The 7,059-nt window shown below is 43.5% G+C and overlaps 1 long non-coding RNA gene across 6 annotated transcripts in view; it reads right to left on the bottom strand.

Moving 5' to 3' along the window:
• LOC119277533 overlaps nt 1-3,783 on the bottom strand; it is a 6,343-nt gene extending 2,560 nt beyond the window's left edge. Inside the window, exons 1-6 of one of the 6 annotated variants that reach the window (XR_005137192.1) lie at nt 3,250-3,779; nt 2,830-2,882; nt 2,639-2,699; nt 2,305-2,394; nt 2,138-2,211; nt 308-386 (exon numbers count right to left, since the gene is read on the bottom strand). This is a non-coding gene — a long non-coding RNA (uncharacterized LOC119277533). Of the gene's footprint in view, nt 1-307; nt 936-2,137; nt 2,212-2,304; nt 2,395-2,638; nt 2,700-2,829; nt 2,883-3,249 lie in introns of all 6 variants that reach the window. The other 5 variants (XR_005137195.1, XR_005137191.1, XR_005137194.1 and 2 more) reach the window with 5 other exon arrangements.
• Between the last annotated feature and the right edge of the window lie 3,276 nt (nt 3,784-7,059).

Genomic DNA, 7,059 nt, shown 5'->3' on the forward strand with positions numbered 1-7,059 from the left:
ATTTTTAAGTTCTGTATATAACTTGTTGCCAATTGGTGTATCATTATCAGCAAAGGAAAAAAATGCATTAACCAAGGACACGGGTAACATCTTCATTTATATTCAGAGCACTACAATGTTCTCCTATATGATGTTTGTTTTCCCCTTATATTTCAGTTGGATCGCAATAACTCGGCAACAAAGGCTACATCACCAAGTTTAGGTTAAGAATCGGCTTCATTTCAAGAATGTGTAGCCTATCCTCCTATATATGTCAGCCAGATCATTTTTGTACTTAAGCCAAAATAAAGCATAAATATCTGCTCACCTACATAAGTTGCAGTTGCACATGCCCATATATTTGCTGCAAGTTGAGGCGCCTTTAAGCAACATCATCACCACTTTCACTACACAAACCATCAAAGGATGAGGCCAAAGCTAGGTGTAAGTACTAAGAAAAGAGAAGTGTACGATTCATAAGCAAAAAGAGCAAGAGACCAATCTTTAATAACATGTAGGAGGTTTATTAACCGTCTACATACATCCATATGTAGTCCATATTGAAATCTCTAGAAAGCCATATTTAGGAACGGAGGGAGTAATAACTAAGACAATGTGGCAATGAGTAAGAAAATAGGAGAATAAAGCTATAACCAGATTGAACAACAAACCTATACAGCTTGCATATACACCAACGGAAGGTAGTAAACAAAATGAGGGCACTCAACAAGCACAATTCAAAATTAGAAGTGCACCAGGTACGTGACCAATAACAGTTATAATGGGACAATGGCGAGAAATTGCCAGCACAACAGAACAGTCGAGATAGGCATGCATCTCAATCACATAGGAAATCAAGAGAAAATATTAAGCAAAGGCAATGTAGAAACAAATAAGCATGCTCCAAGCAAAGTTGAGCGACGCTGGCCCTGGAAGTGAAGAAAAAATGATTTTCCCTGGAGAAGATATCTCGATTCAGTCCAGATTTATAAAAATAATTATATAACACATGTAGCTAACATGCATTGTCACAACAGTACACATCTACAATGATCAAAAGGGTTTATTTCTGTATGTAAACAATGAGTAAGGTGAGTTTAGTGAACCAACAGAATGAAACTGACTCATAATTATTTAAAAAAGGAAGAACAAAATGTGATCCTCCTTTGGTTAGTGTGTACACACTACACAGAGCTATGAGTTGGGAAATTGAAGATTATTAAGTAAAACAAGAACTCGTCGTAACTGATCTTTCCAAATCCCCTCCCAAGCACATGTTCTCCATAGTTCATTGAATGTAGATAGAATTCATTATTAGTTTCTACTATCACTTATAACAAATAAATATGGCAGACAATGAACAATTTTACCATCAACTTTTTTATTGTGTTCATTTGTGTTTGCTATGATCAAATTTGATCTTAATCTTCTACATTGAAGATTAAAGATGCCAAAGGCTGATAACATGCTAGTCTTAAAGAAAAGACGATTCAGTCATAAACGCAACATAGGTTACAGGGCATCTCGAGAAATGATTTGAGGAAAATTCAGTTTCTGGAGAGATGTTATTTTCCTTTTAGTTGCGTTCATATAATATCTTGTTGGAGTATAGGGTATCCATGCACTTGCTCTGGGTTACAAAACATGTGTTGAATGGTCTAAGGATAGTCTTGTAGAAGCTTTCAAAATTATGAATGTTTAAGAAAAGTCGCCAATTGAAAATGGAGATCCAGCTCACAAGGTTTTATAATTATAAATTGATTTACATGTTGATTCTTCCAATTGTTAAGGGCATCATACTCTAAAATAGAGAGAACATATAGGCACGCCCAAGGATTTTGGTACAAATGTCTTAGGATGCTTATCCCCCAGTTACCATTATAGCCGGTAAATATAATTGTAGTGGTCAAGTTTTCAATTGTTCTCTTTGCAAGTCCAAACTTCCAGCAACACATAACAGCAAAAGGAGCTTGTGAGAGTTAAAAACAAATTGGAATTAAAGGTAGAATCTTATGTTAGATTTACCGAGAAGTAATCTCACACACATGCCTACTATTTTGTTAGCCAAGCAAAACATATTCCAATAAACCATGAACAATAGAGAAGCCCTTGGCTAGATCAACTGACCATTGCTTAAAGAAAATGTAAAAGAAGATACCTGAGGAACATGGCTTGAACTGAACAATGAGCAAATCTTGAGTAGGAGAACAAAGAAGCTGCAACCTTCTAGATCTGACAACGTGCGAAATGAAAGCAGAGGAACTTGTTAGAGCATAAGCATGTCAGTAGACAGTTTACAAAGAAGGAAAAGATTAGTCCATTTACCCAAGGTTAAAGCCCAGAACGGATGAGAAAAGCAGCCAATATTAATGGAACATCTAAAATATAGGCACCAAGCCAGACATGAGTAGCCACCTGATATCAGCATCCAAAGCGACCTGATATGAGCCTCCAATAAAATTGGTAGAAAAGCAGTGGTGTAAACATATAAATATAAGAGAAACAAAACATTATAACTTATTATGGCATGGGAACTATTTGTAGAATCTTTATCATGCGAATCAAACAACTCTAGAATACAACTATTTGATATGTACTTCAACCGTGCTTGATGTATACTCTGTAAAGCAATGTAAATGCTCTTAATAATGAGAAATACCTAGAAACATTAGGAGAATAAGCCCCATGTGTAAGAAAATCTTGAACCTGTAAATTCATGCCTGAAGCAATGAACTGAACATTAGCTCTGTACATTCACCAAGATAAAGATAACAACATTCTATGAAAAGAAATTGCATAACTGGCATCACAGTTTTCTTGGTCAGTAAGTTATAGAACCTGGACACCCACCTAAGCTCAACTGCTACCCGACCCCCTCTGCTCCAACCGTAGAACATTCATTCCTGCCAAACAAAAACAACATTGGTAGTGCTGCAAAAGTGTATAATCCAGCGCCAGATAGTGATGCCTACGTCAATCAAATTCCTAGGAATTTTCTCCGAAAATAGACCGATTTAATCATTCTGTTCTACAAAAAGACCTAAATCACTATTGCCGAGCATCCACACTCGAACTAAAAACATCATTTCGTAGCTAATCCCCGAATACAGATAGTAATCCAACAAAACCAAAACACTGCATTCACCAAATATGGAGATCTGAAGATCGGAAGGGAGGCGGATGGCTAAACGCACACAACACACAGACACACACGCGCGCGCGCAAGCAGGGCAGGAGGACCAGGGAAAGCAGGGGCTCGGAGGAAGTTACCTTGCCTGGACGAGATTCCTGGCGGCAACGGTGGAGCTGATTCGTGGCGGCGATGGAGGTGACTCGAGGCGGCAGCGACGGAGGTGACTCGAGGCGGCGGCCAGGGTGACTCCACGCGGCGGCTAGCGAATCCAGGCGGGAGTGGCGGCGAGGCCATGCGGGCGCCCTCGATCCAATCCGTTATCTGGTCTTGTCAATCGAGCGAATAGGGTTAGGAGTGGGCTTCTGCTGGGCTCGGGCTGAGCTCCATCGCTACGTATCCCCGACGTGTCGACGGCGTCCCTGACGGCACATCAAGGGCAGAGGCGTTGGAGAGGAGACGAGGTGGAGGGGGCGCGGGCTCGAGGGCAATGACGTGGGAGAGGGAGCAAGGAGGAGACGAGGCAGAGGGGTCGCAGGCTTGACGAAGGGTTGGTGAACCCTTGCACGTTTGGGAGGATGGGCGCGGATGGGATTGGTGAATCCCAATGGCGAATAGACGCGCAGCAGCCAGTGCCACCGACGAACGGGACTAGGAGCAGCGCCGGCCCACCCGTTATCGCTATAGAACAGAGGTGGGTACACATGCATCGGCCTATCCTTGCGCAACTGCTCCCCGTAACCCCATGACGCGGGCAGCGCACGAGGAGCGGGCCCCCAGGCACGTTTGACCCGGAACGCGACGCGGGAGGCAACGCGCACATGGAAAAGTCACAACCATGAGACCGACATGTGGGACCAAAGAGCAGGTAGGCCTACTTGCAGCGGCACCAACAGGCGAATCCAGAGGGACGAGCGAACCCAGAAACTGGGCAGTGTGCCCACGATGCGCCCACGCGGCGCGACCGGAGAGTCCGCTTGCGCACCCAAAAAGCTTTGACCCAGCCAATCCGCTTTTGCCTGAGCCCACAGGTCATCCTCCGTCCACGTTTTACCGCACGGTCAAAACAACAACACACGTTTTCCAGCCAGATCCAACGATCAGCAGCGAAAAAATGACCGCATTGACCCTGATCGAACGGCCAACGAAGGCTGAAATCGGGGGAGCTCCCTGGGAGCGAGTTGCCCAGCCTCATTATTGGTTAAAATGCTTCAGGAGTAGAGTAGGTGATTATCGACTGAGCCGGCCAATATGCGTCGCCATCTTTGATGTGTGCACGGGGCTATTTAATTAGCTCAAACTTTTAAGTGCATGAACCTTTCATATATTAGTAACAAATTGAGAAGTGTCGATGTGCATATCAGCAAAGTTGTACTCTACAGTATAGCAGGAGATACATCAATCTGCCTATCGCCTGCAAAGTTTCTATTCCAGCGACCAGCGAGACGTAGCGTATCATCTGGGGCTCCCAAAGTTCCTGGATTCTTTAGTACTACAACCATCCATCCACGAGGTCGACCGCCTCGTCACGACGTCAACAAAAGGCTCCTCATCGGCCTCAATCAACAAGACCCATGGGACGTCAACGGATGAAAGGAGTAAGGGGAGACGGACTGAGATCCTAATCTATTTTCAATAGAGATGCCGAGTCAGACAGCAACAGATGCTCTAACTTTGGATGATTGGAGGCCATCCGATCAGAGTTAAATATATCTTTTGCGGGGATCAGAGTTAAATATGTGTGAACTTTCAAAACTATATGTGCCAAGCTCAGATTTTTTTGTCAAAAAAGACCAACTGCCGAGTCGAATTGACAAAAAAAAACACCTCTGAAAAGAATTGACAGAAGAGACCGGCTCAGCCGTGGCGGCAGGCGCGCCAGCCGACACGTGCGGAGGCGGCAGGACCTGCCGCCACAACAGCAGGCGGCAGCCCTCGAATTACCGGATACCAGGCGAGGCGAGCTGACGCAACGGAATTTTGGATGGGCTGGTGGGCCCTGCCGCCACACCCCGTGGCGGCAGTTCCAGCAGCAGCACGCGTGTGTCGTTCTGTTCTCTGGTTTACTGTGTTAGCAAATGTGAATATAGGCACATTTGACTGAGATTTAAATCAATTTGAAGGCCGATTTTAAAAATATTGCAGTTGAAGAAAAGATATATTAAGTTAAGATCTATCCATTTTTATGTTTTTTGCTTACATACACGAACGCTTTGGACTTTCCAAATGCTCCAAAACACTCCCAAAAATTATTATCGAATGCCAAATACAACAGAGAATATAAAGTTAGAGACTAATCATACAGTACAAAACCACCGTGGATGTGAGCGAAAAACACAAAAATGGATACATCTCACCTTGATCTATCTTTTCTTCAACTGTAGCATCTTCAAAATCGACCTTTAAATTGATTCAAATCTCAGTCAGACATGCCTATTTCACACTTGCTAACAACACAGAAGAACAAAGAGCGCTGCTGCTAGAGACCTGCCGCCGGGGTGTGTGGGGGCAGGGCCCATCAAACACATGTCGTTCCATTGCAGTAGCTAGCCTCGCCCGATTTCCGGTAATTCCAATGTTGCCGCCTGCTGCCATGGCGGCAGGTCCTGCCGCCTCCCTGCGTGGCAGCAGGTGCCACGTGTCGGCTGGGACGTAGTCTTTTTTGTCAATTCGACTCAGCAGCCGGTCCTTTTGGACAAAAATTCCCAAGCTCAAACGTATCTTTGGAGAAATTCATAATCCAGACCTGGATTTCCAGAAATTGGACGCTTACAACTAATTGTAACAGCGGATTCCAATTTTCAGAAAAGGCTTTCAGGAGTTAGATCAAAAGCTTTAAAAAATTCAAGCTGAAATGCCCCAACATGGTGGCAAGGGCGAGACCATTGGGCGCGGTTGAGCGATGCAACCCGGTTGATGATGTTCACCTACTCTCTACCATACTCACTGAAAAGGAGATCGATGATGTTGTTGTTTCAATGCCCACGGATAAGTCTCCGGGTCCGGACGGATTTAATGAGAAATTCATGAAAAATTGTTGGCCGATTATAAAGCTTGGCGTTTATGCTCTTTATCGTGATTTCTATTATGGAAAAGAGGAGAATGTATATTAGTTGTACCGCAAACTAGAAGATCATTAGCAAAAAGAAGAGAATGAACTAATACTTGGAAAACTCAAAACGGTGCCCGGGCTCATCTGCTCCCTCTCAGCAAAAAATTCAAAACAAATACTAGAAAAATTCAAAAAATTCCAATTTTTTTTGTGGTGGTAGATAATTTGACGCGTGAGGTGCGCACCAAAATTCAACTTATTTGGACATCTGAGCAGCTCTCGGCAAAAAAGACAAATCGGGTCAAAACAGTGCATGAACAGTAAACATTTTTACAGACCCTGATTTTGTCTTTTTTGCCGAGAGCTGCTCAGATGCTCAAATGAGTTGAATTTTGGTGCACACCTCACGCGTCAAATTATCTACCACCACAAAAAAATTGGAATTTGTTGAATTTTTCTAGTATTTTTTTTGAATTTTTTTCTAAGCGGAGGTGCAGATGAGCCCGTGTGCAGATTAGCCGCACTCCTAATACTTCTGTTACTCCTGAGTCACTAAAAAGATTGACCATTAATGATGACCGAGAAAATAGGTGATTGGAATGGAAGAGGAAAGAGTAAAACAATTTGAAGAGATACCAACTTGTAAAAAAGGAACTCTGACTTTTAAATATCTAGGTATTCCGGTAGATGAGAAAAGGTTGAAGAAAAGTGATTGGAACCCTTCCATTGATAAAATGGAAAAAAGAATGGGTGGCTGGTTAGTAAGACTTCTCAATGTTGTTGTCCGAACAACACTGATTAACTCTTCCTTGACTAGCTTAGTCCTCTTCATGCTTCCTCGGAGCACGGCGGCTTGCGATGGCAGATCAGGTTGGGGTTGCAGCGGCACGTGATGAGG

This window comes from Triticum dicoccoides, chromosome 3B (assembly GCF_002162155.2).
Source record: "Triticum dicoccoides isolate Atlit2015 ecotype Zavitan chromosome 3B, WEW_v2.0, whole genome shotgun sequence".
Taxonomy (NCBI): domain Eukaryota; kingdom Viridiplantae; phylum Streptophyta; class Magnoliopsida; order Poales; family Poaceae; genus Triticum; species Triticum dicoccoides.